The 17,192-nt window shown below is 37.8% G+C and overlaps 1 long non-coding RNA gene across 2 annotated transcripts in view; it reads right to left on the bottom strand.

Moving 5' to 3' along the window:
- LOC123610693 overlaps nt 1-11,307 on the bottom strand; it is a 34,838-nt gene extending 23,531 nt beyond the window's left edge. The window contains exons 1-2 of one of the 2 annotated variants that reach the window (XR_006718249.1): nt 10,867-11,307; nt 3,518-3,621 (exon numbers count right to left, since the gene is read on the bottom strand). This is a non-coding gene — a long non-coding RNA (uncharacterized LOC123610693). The remainder of the gene's footprint in view (nt 1-3,517; nt 3,622-10,866) is intronic. The other variant, XR_006718248.1, reaches the window with a different exon arrangement.
- Between the last annotated feature and the right edge of the window lie 5,885 nt (nt 11,308-17,192).

Here is a 17,192-nt window from a genome sequence, read left to right on the forward strand (position 1 = left end):
GGGTCCCCACAATGGATCTAGTCTTTCAAAACAAAACCAAAAAAAAAAAAAGAAAAAAAAAAAAGGAATGAATCTGTCCTCTGGCAACATCTGCTTTCCATTCAGCAACCCAAAGCCCTTGGGGCAAAGGAACACAATGGTTTGGCTACTTTCTTGGAATGGGAAAGGGAAAAATACCTCGAGCAGCGAAAACAAAGATTTTTTTTTTTAATTACAGAGCAATAAAATAAAAATCCTGCCTCTAATATAAATGCACATATGCATATACAATATAAACACAGAGAAGCAGATACTTACATAATTATATTTATAATATACACAGTTGAATGAATGCCTGTGTGAAAAGATTTTCATTGTAAAAGCAGTAACTTTTATTACAATGACCTATCTTATCCTCCAGTCTTCTACTATTGCCTTTGAACCACATTCCAAACCCAGGGAAAAACATGTTTATAAAACTGCAAAGGTCAAGGCCAGTAATGGAAATTGATTTTACATGCTCAGTGGAGTGTTTTTAAAACCATGGAACAGTCTAAAGGAAAAGAAATCTATTTAATTACTTGACAGTCTTTTGTAGTCCATTAAAAAGGCTCCACAATTGTCTACCTCTCCTGAACTAACTTAACATAAATCCCTCCCATTAAAGAAGCACTTCTTAGAATTGCACAGAATGCACCCTTCTGAAAAGGTGAAAGACTCCAGAGCATGAACTCAAACTGAGAATAATGATTCCTACATGAAGACAAGTTGGTTCCTTTAAATGTTTTTAATGAGGCTGAAATTTTCACTCGAAGTTCCTGCCCAATACCTGAGTTGCTGGTCCCTTTGAACTTGTATTTTTCTCCTTTCACTGTCTGTTTGATAAGATGATGGGGAAGAAATCAATAGCTTCTGTTTCAGCAGCAATTATGGTACATTTTTGCTTTTATTCTTTTTGAATTTCAGTCTATCACGGTCAACACTGAAAGTCTTTTTCCCACATTTCAAAGCAAATTCATGGTTTTTTGAAGTATGATTTTACTGTAATTAACAACTAACTGCTCTTTAAATTCTTACCATTTTAGACCATTTTAGATAGGAAATAAAGAAGAAAATGGTATATAAATTAAATTCAAGGAGGTTTATATCTGACTGACTACTTGATTATACGAGCAAGTATAAGTCAGTACTAAAACGAGTCTTCTGGGACAATTGTTCTCCAGCTAGGGGAGGTCAGACTGTAAGTTCTTCTTAAGATCATTATGTTCATTACATCATTAAGTGAATTAATTCCACCTAATTAAAATTCTTGAATAAGTACATAATCAAGCACTATCATCTGGAATTTTAGTAGTCTTTCTAGACAAGCCATAATTAATTGATTATGCATTAACTATACCGTATCTATTCTAGAATAGTAACTTGGAAACCATGGTAAATGGTTTGTACTACCACTGCTGGTTTGAAACAAATTTTATTTCAGATGCATTTATAGTGGTCTCTCCTCATACTAACATGACTTCACCATAATTGTTATGTCAAGGTAGGTTCTTATCTAAGGTTTCTTTCACCTTCTTGTCTTAACTGAAATTTAGCCTTCTCCAGATTCCTTCCCTTGCAGTCAATTCCAGTAAGGGCTGCTTCCTTCTACAAGTCCTAAACCTACAAGAGAATTGCTGTTTTCTTTTTCCAGACTGTGGTTTCCAGCTTAAACAACAACAACAACAACAACAACAACACAGCCTCAATACTACCCTATTCATTACTTTCATTCTCTAAGACTTTAGCACTTATATTGTTCCAAGAAGTCATATAGATAACCAGTAGAGGGGTGCCTGGGTGGCTCAGTCAGTTGAGCAACTGACCTTTGATTTTGGCTCAGGTCATGATCCCAGGGATGTCGGATTGAGCCCTGCATTTGTGTGGACCCTGCTTTAGATTCTCTGTCCCTCTGCTCCTCTCCCTCACTTGTGCATGCTCTCTCTCTCAAAAAGAAGAGAAAAGAGAAAAGAAAAGAAAAGAAAATCAGTAAAGAAGTATTCATAAAAGCCCATGAATAGTCTCAAGAACAAGGGAGTAATCAATATCTTCAAACACTACCAAAAGTTTAAAGATTTTAAAGTGTCTGTTCGATTAGGCAATTAGGAAGTCTTTAGTAACAAAAAGAATAGTTTCAACATGGTGGTAGGGATGGTAGTCCGTATCCAAAGTCCAGTAAATTGAGCAATGAATAAAAGGTCAGAAAGATGAAATCAATAAGGATAGATCAAATTTTCAAACATTGTGTTTACATATTAAAACAAATATATAAGACATTTATCTGTGGTAGAATATAGATCCAAAGTTAATCATTCTTAAGAGTGAGAATTGAGGATATTCATAAGAAAGCAACCAGTAGAGGGAAAGACTGAACACACAGAGGGAAGATACTTGATAAAATGAGGCCTCTGAAGAGGTGGGAAGGCTAAGAACAGGCTATGTTAAAAGATCAGGCATGAAAAGATATAAAGAATGGGATGGGAATGAAGCAAATAAAAATGGGGAAAGAGGTAACTAATTTTGTATTAGGATGTGGCAGATTACACTTTCTTTCCATATGTCCTTTAATAATGTAACTGTGTCACTCCCTCATCAAAAGATGGTCTTACCCTTGAGTCTAGGCTGTGTTTAATGACTTGCTAGACCAGCAGAATGCAGTAGAACTGACATTCTGGGACTTCTAGCACTTCTGACCACATTTGGGAATACTTGATCTTGGGACATTCCCTTTCAGACCTAGACAACATGCTGTGAGCAGGCACACAGAGCCACTGGAGGCTAGTCCCACATAGGTTCTCTGCTCAATATCCCCAGCCCAGCTCTTAGCTTACAACCAACAACAGTTGCCAGCCTTGTGGGAGAGACATCTTGGGCATCCAGCCAAGTCTAATCTTCAACTGTCTATAGGCCAGGCTGACTATCTTTGGTCAAGCTGCAATCACATGAGACACCCAAAATGAGAACTACCCACCAACCCACAGAACAACTGGAGAAAAAGAATTGTTTTAAGCCACTAAATCTTAAGCCTAGTCAAGGCTAATCAGAACATAGAACAATGGGGAGTTAAGAGAGTTCAAGCTTTATTTCCTCTTAGTTGAGTAGAATGCAAAATGATTTGAAATAGCTAATATGCGCTAATATAAATGGCACAGATAATTGATCAGAGTCATGTAGAAAAATTATTAAACACTGTCAAGGGCTCAATTCATGTCATAGACCTAAATCTGTAATGGCGTCAATCCCCTTTATGATTTTTCTCTAGTATCATGCAAAAGATTCATATAGGTTTGAGGTTTAGCAGTGCAGATAATCAGAAAAGCAAGGGGCCAAGAGAGCAGAAGGTGGTGCTGAGAAAGTGGGTAAGCAGTAAATCAGTGCCTGGAAGCAAGAGCCTACTAATACTTTAGGCACACGGTCTAGGTCCACAAAAATGTTTTAATTTCTTTCAGAATCAGAAGAAAAAATAAACTTTTTAAGCCAAAGAAACTGTTATATTTACCTTTTATAAGTGCAATTGTAATTTTTCTTCCTTTTTTTAGTGGAGAAAGGGGCCCATCAAGGCAAAAATCCCTAGGTCTCATGAAAGTCATTATGTGGTCCTGCCTAGGAGGAGAGACAGACAATATGAGAAAAAAAGGAGGCAGTAAGGGTCAGAGGTCTTGAGAAAACTATTATGAATATGTAGTCAAATTAGGACTGCAAGAAACATAAAAGGGTAAGGGACTGTGATGAGGGAGTGGAATGGAAGAGGTTTAAGTTTTCAGTAAAAGAGAAGGGTCTCACAGGGGATGAGAAGCTCCAGGATATGGTGGTAAGTGGTGGGAAGAGAGGTGGCTGTTGGAGAGAAGACAGCAAGGACCGTGGTGGTTGGGAGGTTGAAAAGGTTATTAGCACTGAAGTGATTCAAGATGGTGGCAGGAGTTAGAAGGACTAGGATTTTAGATGGATGAAAACTTTTTTTTTTTTTTAACTTTTTTTGTTTTGAGAGGCGGTGGTGGAGGGTAGAGAGAGAGGGGAGAGAGAATCCTAAGCAGGCTCCACTCTACAGTGCAGAGCCCAACGCAGGGCTGAATCTCTCATGAAACATGAGATCATGACCTGAGCTGATGTCAAAAGTAAGACACTTAACTGACTGAGCCACCCAGGTGCCCCAGACCAAAACTTTTCACATAAAAACTGAAGTACTGGAAGAAGCAAAATTTTTTCTTAGTTGACACTTATTGACAAAATTCACATTAAGTGGAATATTGAGAAGCTCCTCAATTTTTATAATAATAAAATATATTTCAAGTATTTTTCTACCAAAACTATTGTGAATTTCTTTCTTTTTTTTAATTGAAGTAAAATTGACATAAAATATTATATTGGTTTCAGGTGTACCACATAATGATTTGGTATTTTTATATAATGCAAAATGATCACAATGTCTGTCAATGTCCATCACCACATGTTTACAAAGTTCTGGTGTGCATGTGATGAGATCAAGATCTACTCTCAACAACTTTCAAATATGCAATACAGTATTATTAACTATGGTCACCATGTTGCACAGGAATTTTTTTTTTTTTAATTTTTTTTTTCAACGTTTTATTTTTTTATTTTTATTTTTTTTTAATTTTTTTTCAACGTTTATTTATTTTGGGGACAGAGAGAGACAGAGCATGAACGGGGCAGGGGCAGAGAGAGAGGGAGACACAGAATCCGAAACAGGCTCCAGGCTCTGAGCCATCAGCCCAGAGCCTGACGCGGGGCTCGAACTCACGGACCGCGAGATCGTGACCTGGCTGAAGTCGGACGCTTAACCGACTGCGCCACCCAGGCGCCCCTCAACGTTTTATTTTTGGGACAGAGAGAGACAGAGCATGAATGGGGGAGGGGCAGAGAGGGAGGAAGACACAGAATCGGAAACAGGCTCCAGGCTCTGAGCCATCAGGCCAGAGCCTGACATGGGGCTCGAACTCACAGACCGCGAGATCGTGACCTGGCTGAAGTCGGACACTCAACCGACTGCGCCACCCAGGCGCCCCAGAAATTTTTAAAATCAATTTCAAAATAGGAAAAGTATAAGCATGATATAAAATATAGATAGCAAAATGGAGAGATTGGTAAATAACATATGAATAAAATTGTTCTACACAACAAACACCAAAACCAAATGACCATTCAACAAACTAGGAAAAAATATATTTCAATTCATATATTAGTAGAGGTCTATTTTCCTTATAATGTAAAAATCTGCAACAAAACACTACAAAGATAGGTAAGGGTTCTGCCCCCAGTTCCAATGTGTGAGGTTTTTTTTCCCACTCCACCAATCAAGCCTTTGACACCAACTAGGTGTCCTACAATTCAACTCAATTCTGACACCACCCAGAGATAACATCAGATTCCACAGGTTAAGGGCTCAGTCCCACAAGACTACCCTCCACTTCAGATACCAATCACAAGTTCAGGTTAACAGTGCTTCTGACTGGCCAGCTATAAATTCAAGTTCCCACAACTCCCTCCTTAGGTTTGATTAATTTGCTAGAGCAGCTCACACAACTCAGGAAACCCATTTACCCACAAGATTACCAGTTTATAACAAGAGATATTAAAGGATACAATCAACAAGCAGATGAAGAGATATATAGGGTAAGGTCTCAAACAAAGGATCTTCTGTCCTAGTGGAGTTTGGGGCCCAGCAAGGTGGCACATGGAAGAGTTCTGTTTCGCCAACCTGGAAGCTCTCTGAACCAACTCCTTTCGGATTTTTATGGAGTCTTCATTACGTAGGCATAATGGATGAAATCATTGGTCATTGGTGATTGATTCAACCTCTGTTCCCCTTCTTCTCTCCAGAGGTCAAGGAGATGGGACTGAAAGTGCCAACCCTCTAATCACATGGTTGGTTCTCCTGTATGTATGCATATGCATATGATTCTGTTTCCATAAAATATCTCTGGAAGGATATCCAAAAATTGATGATAGTTCCTTTCAGACAGAGGGCAGTGGGGGACTGGAAGACATAAGAGGAAGACAATTTTCATTTCACATTCTTTTTGATGAGGAATCACTTGTTATAGCCCTCAGAAATGTGGAAGTGACCAGAATAATTGAGGTAGGGTAGTGGGTGTTAGAGTGGGGTATCATACAACTCAAAGAAAGAGGCATGATAGGAGAATCAAGGTTTGGAAGTATCAATGAAAGTCTAAGTGAATATCACTTTTGGGCCCCGAGATACAAATGAAGAAAGAATGGCTAGCATCTTTAAAGAAAGCTGCCTGACAAGTTATGATGTCAAGGAAAAGCCAAGTTTACATTAGAACAAGAATACAGTGAGTTCTGTGAAGAGATCACGGATGTTGTAGAGAATAGAATATTTCCAGAAAGCAGTAGAAAGGGTTGTGAGAGAGGTCAGCAGTGGGAAGCAATGAAAAGATGACTCAGAGAGGAAAAGCACAGAGCAGGATGAAGAAAATAAGAAAGAAATGCCTGAAGAGCCTGCATTCTAGACTAAAGGGTGACAGCCAATGAAAGCATGAAAGGAATTAATAGCTGACAAAGTTCTGTGAGTTTATCAGTGTCAGTTGAGCTTAGCCCAAGGTGACCCAATGATGTTAGCCTGGTCTGTAAGTGCTGAGATTACCACAGGCTAGAACCCATGTGTTATCAACTGTTTGACTATGGCATTTATTCTATGGACTCCTTGCACAGTGGCCCTAACAGAAATTCAGTAAAAAAAAATTCTTTCTGTGCCACCACAAAATTCAACACCGGGTAATGTGGACCACTTGTATGGAGGGCCTTTCTCCAAACTTCATCATCAACTTCAAATTTCACTTTCTGACCTATTTTTCCCACATGCTCACTCACTCACTATAACTGAGCTTGCTTTTGCCTTCACTGAAACCTCTAGTCAAGTAGAACAGAGAAGAAATATTAGAGATCATCTACCCTAGTGGTTCTAAACTCTGGCTGCTCAATAGAAATCACCTGGCATTGCAATAACATGTTTGGACATTGAGGGCATTATGCTAAATGAATAAGCCAAACAGATAAAGAAATATTATATAATCTCACCTATATGTGGAATATACAACAGCAACAACAACGAAAAAAAATAAAAAAAAAAAAAGCCAAATGCATAGAAACAGAAAAGATTGGTGGTTGACAGGGGTGGGAACTGGGGAGAATGGGTGAAGATGATCAAAGGGTACAAACTTCTAGTTCTAACATGAATGGGGAATCTAATGTACAGCATGATGACTGTAGTTATATAGTGTATACTTAAAAGTGACTAAGAGTATAAATCTTAAAAGTTCTCACTACAGGGGTGCCTGGGTGGCTCAGTCAGTTAAGCGTCTGACTTTTGATTTTGGCTCAGGTCACGATCTCATGGTTTGTGAGATCAAGCCCCATGCTGGGCCCTGAGCTGACAGCACAGAGCCTGCTTGGGATGCTCTCTCTCCCACTCTCTCTGCCCCCACCTCAAAATAAATAAACTTAAAAAAAATTCTCAATACAAAACAAAAAAGGTAACTGAGATGATAATGCATTAACAAACCATACTGCAGTGATTATTTCGTAGTATATACATATATCAAATCATCGCCTTGTATACCTTAAATTTACACAATGTTATATGCCAATTATATCTCAAAAAAAATGGGGTAGAAAGTAAATCAAATGGCATGCTTTAAAACAAAAAACAAAACAAAAAAAATCTGATTTAATTGTTCTAAGATAGGGACCAAAAATAATATATATATTTTTTAAGTTTACTTATTTATTTTGAGAGAGAGAGAGAGAGAGGCACAGACAGAGGGAAAGGGAGAGAGAGAGACAAAGAATCCCAAGCAAGCTCCACACTGTCAGTGAGGAGCCTGATGCGGGGCTCCAACTCATGAACTATAAGCTCGTGACCCGACCAGAAGTCGGATGCTTAACCAACTGAGCCACTCAGGTGCCCCCCAAGAATAATATTTTTTTTCACTCCCAATATAATTTAATTGTTTGAAGACAGGGACCAAGAATAATATATTTTTTTAAATTTCTCCAGGTCATTCTACGTATAACCAAGTTTGAGACCTGATTTTCTTCAATGCTTTTGTTATAAAGACAAGAAATTAAGGGAGATGACCCAAAGTCAACCCTCTAGAAAGTGGAGGGAGGGTTGGAACTCAGGTCTCCTTGCTCACAGTCTAGTATTCATACCCTCTATTCATATTGCTTTGACCCATGATTCTATCCTTTCTCTTGGCTTTACTTGGCTCTTTACCCAACCTTAAAGCAGCAATCAAAAATACCAAAATGTGACCAGCATGACCTTCACATGGATCCACATATCCAGCTCTCAGCAACTGTGCAAGCCCAAACATCAACTTCGGTTCCACTGTAGGCTGCCATGCAATGCTTGAGAAAGTCACTTTATAGTGCCACTTGCCATCACTATATAATTCGTGATTTCTAAACTCTGAATCCTCATTCTACACAGCCATCTTATTTCACCCTACTTTGTTCCTTGTCATTTTACCCAGAGAGGCTGCTCCAAATTTTTCCTATGTGCCTTCCATCATCTGCCCTAGCTATATACAGCCTCAGTAAAGTAAACCATCTGAAATTAATGCCATCTATTTCCCTGGCCTCTCCTCTGCCTGAAATCATCTCTGTATTTAAACCTATCCACTTACCAAGTCTAACTTTTGTCTGTAATTGGATTCAACCCCTCTTGTTTTTCTCTAGTACATGTTCCATCTGTCCCCCAACTCTTCTTTCTCCAATCAGTCATTTATTCTCTGCTGCCTCTTCTCTCTCAGCTTACAAATTTAGGAGCTTTTCCCATCCTAAGGGCAATCTTCCCTTATAATTACCACCCTATTAGTACCACCCTACTAATTACTATCCATCTTTCTTTCTTAATAAGACATTATTATCCAGCAAGACAAGTTTAAATGGGTTTTATATTTGTAAAGCTCTTAGAAGAATACTTGACTCATAACTTATAGTAAGTGATCTACCTACCCACCTACCTACCCACCAATCTTCTATGTTATCTATGATGTCTGCTATCGATCTACTACCATACTATCATCTATCTACTATCATCTATCTATCTATCTATCTATCTATCTATCTATCTATCTATCTACTATCATCTATCTATCTGTCATATATCTACCCATTATCATCCAACAAAGTTTTATATATCACTCAAGGCCCTGTTCAAATGGCCTTACCTCTATGAAGCTGTTTCTTGATCAACTATGACAGGCCAAATCAATGCATGCTTTCTCTCTTTTACCAAATCACTTAGAACATGGTGAATCAGAGCATTGCTTCTGCAGTCCAAGTGCCTGGGTTTCAGGCCTAGTTTTGTCATTTACTTACTACCTACTGGTTGATGAAGTTTGGGACAGGTCCCCCCCAAATATGCCACTTTGGCATAAAGGTTATTTTGAGTTAAAAGTAATCAAGATCCAGCAGGTTTAGGAAAAGCTTTTTACCTCCCCTACAACTGCCTAAAAAGAAATTAGATAGAGGACCTGCTCCAGAAAGAGCTGTCACCATAGATAACTACATTTTGATATGAAGTAGATATAATAGACAGGGAGGAACTTAGCAAGGTCTGTTTGATCAATGTCCTCTCTGTCCCATTGCTTCTAAGTGGCCCAGCAAACATTTGTTTACCAAACATTAACTCTTTTTCATTCTTCTTGAGCATTGCATTCCTTCCCTTTGAAGTCCCAGACCCTTGGCCCCTTCTCCTTAGTTCAAGACACCTTGCTGCCTTCTTTACAATTTCCATGTCTGTGTGGATTTCCCGTATACACACTATTAAATTCGATTTTCTCCGGACAATGTGTCTCATGTCAATTTGATTCTTAGTCCAGCCAGAAGGACCTTGAAGGGGACAGGACATTCTTTTTCCCCAACAAGGCCTTGTGCTTCAGTTACTATCAGTAATATGGCAATGACAATAGTACCTAGCTCATCAGAGTACAATGAAATGTCATGCACAGTAGTATACATAGATATACAGCAATGACCAAACTGATGAGGTTTATACAGCTGTGAAGCTTCATTTCAGAGGGTGAAGTAAATAATAAATGAGTAAAAATAAATGTTGATATATAACATCTTAGCTGATCACCTATTTAGAGGCCTTCTAAGAAGGTAAAGAATGATCCGGGGTCCATTCAATGCACTGGAGAAAGAGAGCCCCTGGTGGAGCAAACAGCATGTACAAAGGACTAGAAGCATAAAAGAAGCTGAAATGTTTACACAACTGACATGTCCTTTAACAGAAGCACAGCCAGTGAGGGGGAAAATAAAATAAGATGAAATTAGAGACAGAAAGCAGGCTCACAAACCATGGTAAAAAGATTTTATTGTATTTAAGTTGTAATAGGAAGAACTGAAGCATTTTAAGAGAATAAACAACATGGTCCAGCTTTTGTTTTTAAAAAGAGTACCCTAGGGGCACCTGAATGGCTCAGTCGGTTAAGTGTCCAACTTTGGCTCAGGTTCATGGGTTCAAGCCCCACGTCGGGCTCTGTGCTGACAGCTCAGAGCCTGAAGCCTGCTTCACGTTCTGTCTCCCTCTCTCTCTTCTCCTCTCTTCTTCCCCTGCTCACACTCTATCTCTCTCTGTCTCTCAAAAATAAAAAAATAAGTAAAAAATAAGTAAAAATGTTAAAAAAAAATTAAAAAACGCTAGAAAAAATAGAAAGGAGGGAAAAAAGAAAAAAGGAAGGAAGGAAGGAAGGAAGGAAGGAAGGAAGGAAGGAAAAAGAATGCTTTGGTTGATGTTTGTAGAAATGAAATATTCATGTTCAGACATTAGCCTAGTAGCAGGTAAGCACTTACTGGCAGATTATATCTTCCACAGGTAGCACCAATATATAGCACCAAGATGTATCCCATCTCGCATGTTCTTACAATATAAGATGCCAAGTCCCCTTCCTTTGAATTGACATAGGCCTATGGCTCCAGCAGTAAGTGGTGAAACCATATGACTTCCAGGCTAAGTCATAAGAGGCAACAGAACTTTGCCTTTGTTATTAGAACTCAGCCACCATATCGTGAGGAAGCCAAGCAGCTACACAGAAGAGCCACCACATGAAGGTGTTCCAGTCACTGTCCAGTGGAGGTACCAGGTAATAGCCATAATTCTCCAGATACGTGATTCAATGAGTAAGGCTTCATATCTAGCCTTCAGCCTTGAGCCAGTCCAACTAATGCAGAATAGGGCAGAGAGAACCTGTCCCTGCTGAACGCTGCCAAAATGCAAATTTGTGAGCAAATTAAATGTCATCATGTTTTTAAGTCACTAGATTTTGGGGTGGTTGATTGCATAATATTGGATAAACAGAGAAGTGGGTTTTAGTATTAATATTATGTATGCTAATTGCCTATCCAATAGTCTTTCCCTCCTTCCTTCTGAAAAGCAGGACCTCAATTTTCTTTGGAGTAGAAAAATAACCAGTTATAAAAACCTATTTCCCTAAATGTCTTCCAGCTAGTGGCTGACATATGATTCACCTCTGGCTAATGAAATATAAGTGGACATTTACTATTTAAAGGCTCCCAGGAAAGCTATTGTACTCCTAACAAAAAGGGACAGATTCAGTTAGCAGGTATTTTATGCCTCCACCTTTCCTATCTTATTGTCCATAATTTAAATATGCTATCTAGAGCCATTTTGGTTTAAGTGCTTGGCCACTGAAGTCAGACCACCTGAGTTTGAATCTGTGTGACATCTCTGAACCTCAGTTCCTCATTTGGAAAACTGGAATAACAACAGTCCCTATGCTATAGGGTTGTTTTGAGGGAAATAAATGAGGATATTTAAGGGGTTTCATACATATTGTGTGCTGAACAAATATTAGCACACTGAACTGTTATTGATTCTGGGCAGTCATAATCTATTCCTCTAATTTTGGTAACCATATCCTTATTTCTCTTCAGGGTAGGACATCAGCCACTCTCAGGCTGTGTGTGTTTTTTGGCTCAGGCCTAACCCCAATTCCAGGTGGTACACTGGACACAGGCCTGAGCCGTTTGACTCCTCATACTTCCCAGGCCAGGCTAATTCGTTGAAGGATGGATAAGTGACCCAATCTAAGGCAAAAATGCAACAAGACTTTTGCTGAGACTTCCAAGACAGAGGCAGACATTCTCCACGGGTGGTCTTAAGGTTGGAAAGATGTAAGGTCTGGAACTGCTGGAGCCATTTTGGCCACCACAGAAAGAAAGGATATCTTAGTATAGTGACAAATAGGAGAGCAGAGATGCTGGGAGAGAGAAATGGGCCGAATGGCATCACAGGTCAGTGTGAATGACTTTCAGTTACACAATCAAACCCTCCTTTTTACTTCAGTCAATGTGGTTTTTTTCTGCCCAAAGAAAGAGTTTTAACTGACTCAGCTATTATTATTATTGAAGAAGATTTTGTTGAAAAGATGACATACATAAAAATTGAGAAACATAACTGAGATGTAATATTTTAATTACTCAAAATTATGCCAAGCTGACAATTACTTTTTCAGTTTGTATGTTACCTCAGTAAAACAGGAATAGAAGGAAACTTCCTCGTCCTGATAAGAGACACATATGAAAGTCCTATAGCTAGTATTAACATTAATGGTGAAAGACTGAACACATCCCTACTAAAATAGGAAGGGAAGGATGTCCACTCCACCACTCCTATTCAACATTGTACAGAGGTTCTAACACCATAATAAGGTGAAGAAAAAAATAAAAGCAAACAGATTAGGAAGGAAAACACAAATCTGTTTATTCATAAATGATGTGCTCGTTTATGTAAAAATCCTAAAGAAATTGCAAATAAGCTACAAGAAATAAAACTGAATTTAGTAAGATAGCAAAATCAATATACAAAAAATAATTATATTTCTAGAAATTAGTATGAGCAGTTAGAAATTGAAATTGAAAATTTACCATTTACAATAGCATCAAAATTACGAAATGCTTATGAATAAATTTGATGAAAGAGGTTTATGACTTATACACTAAAAACTATAAACATTGCTGAGAAAAATTAAAGAAGACCTAAGTAAATGGACAGATATACTATGTTCACAGATTAGAAGACTCAATATTGTTAAGATATCATTTAAGTGGCAAGCTGATTTTAAAACTTATATAAAAATGCAAAAGATCCAGAATAGCCAAAACACTTTGGGAAAAAAGAACAAAGAGAACATTTTAAGTTTTTTAAAGTATTTTTCTAGGGAGTCATTTCTAGAAGTATAGTTCTAGATAAAAGGCTGGAAATATCCATAAGAAAAAACAATTTAATATTAAAGTAAATTTTGCAGCTTAAAACTGTTTTAGTTTGAAATATTTTTAAAGTATATTAGTAGTTGTCATGAGCTTAAGAAATGCCTGAATGAGTGTGTAAAAGACATGAACAGAAACTTTTCGAAAGAAGACATCCAGATGACCAACAGACACATGAAAACATGCTCAACACCACTCATTATCAGGGAAATGCAAATCAAAACCACAATGAGATACATCCTGACACCTGTCAGAATGGCTAAAATTAACCACTCAGGAAACAACAGGTGTTGGCAAGGATGCAGAGAAAGGGGAACACTTTTGCACTGGTGGTAGGAATGGAAACTGGTGCAGCCACTCTGGAAAACAGTATGGAGGTGCCTCAAAAAATTAAAAATAGAGGTACCCTATGACCCAGAAATTGCACTACTAAGTATTTAACCAAGGATACAAAAAATGCTAATGTGAAGGGGCAAATGTACCCCAATGTTTATAGCAGCACTATTGACAATAGCCAAAGTATGGAAAGAGCCAAGTGTCCACCAACTGACGAATGGATGAAGAAGATGTGGTATATACATACAATGGAATATTACTCAGCAATCAAAAAGAATGAAATCTTGCCATTTGTGACAATGTGAATGGAACTAGAATGTATCACACTAAGTGAAATAAGTCAGAGAAAGAGATCATATGATTTTCACTCATATGTGGAATTTAATAAACAAAACAGATGAACATGGGGAAAGGAAGTAAAAATAAGATAAAAACAGGGAGGGAGGCAAACCATAAGAGACTTAAATACAGAGAACAAACTGAGGGTTGCTGGTGCGGTGCTGAGTGGGGGATGGGATAAATGGGTGATGGGAATTAAGGAGGGCACTTGTTGGGATGAGCACTGGATGTTATATGCAAGTGATGAATCACTAAATTCTACTCCTGAAACCATTATTACACTATATGTTAACTAACTTGGATTTAAACAAAATTTTAAAAAAGAAAGAAAGAAAGAAAGAAAGAAAGAAAGAAAGAAAGAAAGAAAGAAAGAAATGCCTGAATAACTCCATCCTTCAGACACCAGGTGAGAGTGAAATGGGATGGTTCATGAGGGTGCATGGGACTACCTGCTAGTGAAATATATGGTGCACTGGAAGAAAAGTAATCTAATTTGCTAAATAAATTAAAAGTTATAAAATTACTAATAAATAAAAAGAAAGATATCCTATTATAGAGAAGATATTTTACAAATATTTGATGCTTATAATTATTATGCCTTAGCAGAGCAAAGAATAGTAACATCAATTTTAGAAACTGTACCGAACTGGGAATCTGTATTATACTGGCTCTGTCACTAACCAGCCTTTGGACAGGTTAGTTTACTTCTCTAGGTCTTAGTCATTTTCGAAAGAAAGTTATTAAGGGATATAATTTCTTTTTTTTTTTTTAATTTTTAAAAAATGTTTATTTTTGAGAGACAGAGAGAGACAGAGCGTGAGTTGGGGAGGAGCAAAAAGAGATGGAGACACAGAATCTGAAGCAGGCTCAAGGTTCTGAGCTGTCAGCACAGAGCCCGATGCGGGGCTTGAACTCATGAACCACGAGATCATGACCTGAGCTGAAGTCGGACACTTAACCAACTGAGTCATCCAGGTGCCCCTAGGGACATAATTTCTAAGAGCTCCTCCAAGATCCATACTAAAAATTTTTATTTAGGCTTTTCTGTGTGTGTGTGTGTGTGTGTGTGTGTGTGTGTGTGTGTGTGTTTCAGCATTACTTCATTTTGAGATAACTTTTATTCATTTCTTCTCTATAGAATCCACCTCCTTGTAATCTACATCTTTATTAGAGAACAGTACTATGGGATTGTGGTTGTTTTGAAGGAATCAGGGGCTATAAAATGGTATCCTCTTTCATCCAGGACCAGTAAAGGTGGCCTTTAGCACATCTCTACCAATGATTGTGGATACTTCTATTTTTAATTCTCTCTACAGTCCTCCAAAATGCAGTCTTTGACACATCACATGCATGAGATACCACCATTATTTTTCTCTACTGATTTCCAGAGCAAGCTAGAGTATTGAAGGATAGATAAGTAAACTAAGAGGTTCAACGTACTAAATGGAAATAGCTAGTTCAAGTTCACCAACTAAACTTTCTCTAGGTACATCTGAAAAGCTCCCTTTGATATTTTTGTAAATCTGATTCCTGACTTAGTAGAGAGCTATTTTGCTAAAAGGATTGTAGTCCAAAAAGAACCCTGTTTAGGCTATCTCTTTTTAGTGCATAAAGACAGAATTCAAAAAGATAAGCAACATGAATGAAATTTTGCAGCCTTAAAAAGTATTTTGTCTTTTAGCTGTGATAGAATGAGGTACCACTATCTTATTCTGCCCCAGGCAGGTCCCAGTTGGCAGATCTTCCCATATAGGGCATTACTATTATGTAAAGTTTGAGATGAAATCTCTTTTCTAAAGATCATACTCCTGGGTTCATGACCTTTTGAGATTTTCTTTCTTCTTCTGTTCAACTTTATTTTAGAAGACCAAAAGACATGCTAATCTTTACTAGTGTATGTGAGGCCATTCTGAGATATAAGTTTCACATATATAAAAAACATTCCAGGTGTGGTTTCATGTTATACAATTACCTTAGCATAGGTTTAAAAAATTAGACGTGGGGTGCCTGGGTGGCTCAGTTGGTTAAGCATCCAACTTCGGCTCAGGTCATGATCTCACGTCCGTAGGTTAGAGCCCCACGTGAGGCTTTGTACTGACAGCTCAGAGCCTGGAGCCTGCTTTGGATTTTGTCTCCCTCTTTCTGCCCGTACCCCCGGCTGGCACGTGTTCTCTCTCTCTCTCATGAAGATAAATAAACATTTATAAAAATAAAATAAAATAAAGAATTAGACTTAAACTTTGGGACCATGTTGATTCTTGACTCTAGCCAGAATCTAAGCTCCCTCCTTCAAACCTTTCATACCTATCAACACAGGCTTTGACTCAAGTCTAACCCCTTTAGTTTTAATTATAAGTTATACCACTAATGACTACCTGAGTTACCAACCTGGCTTGTGGCTCCTAAATGTTGCCCTTTGGAAATTTTTACCAGTTTGCCCTAATTTTCTTTTAACTGAGACTCCATATTAATATGCAACTCGTTATCTGTTCTTTTTATACTTCTTCCCATCCTTGATCTTTCCTAAGGCTGTTAACTCACATTGTATTCTCTTAAGTTTCCCTCTGAACCCTTAAACTTTGTATCTCACAGACTTTTTAAACTCAGATCCCCATTTTAACCTAAAGACTGTAAAACCCTTCACTCCTGAAAAACATGTGAATTTTGTTGACTCCAAACTGTCCACTCTGAATCTTTTACTATATGGTGCTAAAACTGGAAATATGTAAGTTATGTATACCTCAATTCTCAATCATGTTTGCTTCCTGTTGAAATTTCCCAAATTCAGACACTTTTTTAAATAGTAAGAAATAAATCCAATCTTCCTTCATTGTCACCATAATCAAGTGCTGTCTAGCCTACTGTGCCTTGGCAACACAAATGTGCCTTGGGCTTACAGTCTGCCTTAGATGGCATTAACATGGAGAAATGTATAAAATGACAATCTGTAGAGAAATGTATAAAATGAAAAGGATACCAAGAGTGAATTTTTTTTAAAAAAGGTAAAATTGCTAATACTATTGTATTGATCTCACCAGGTCTCTATGAGAATGATAATTTGATATATTTAAGTTGTTGCTGGAATCTAAATTGATTACTGTACACTACATTTTCAAAGGTAATTCTGGCAATGTTTTAGTGTATCTGGAATTCATAAAAATTATTTCATTAAAAAAGAATCCACGTTGACATCTGTAGGTGCTATCTCACACTTG

This window comes from Leopardus geoffroyi, chromosome C2 (assembly GCF_018350155.1).
Source record: "Leopardus geoffroyi isolate Oge1 chromosome C2, O.geoffroyi_Oge1_pat1.0, whole genome shotgun sequence".
NCBI classification, from domain to species: Eukaryota; Metazoa; Chordata; class Mammalia; order Carnivora; family Felidae; genus Leopardus; species Leopardus geoffroyi.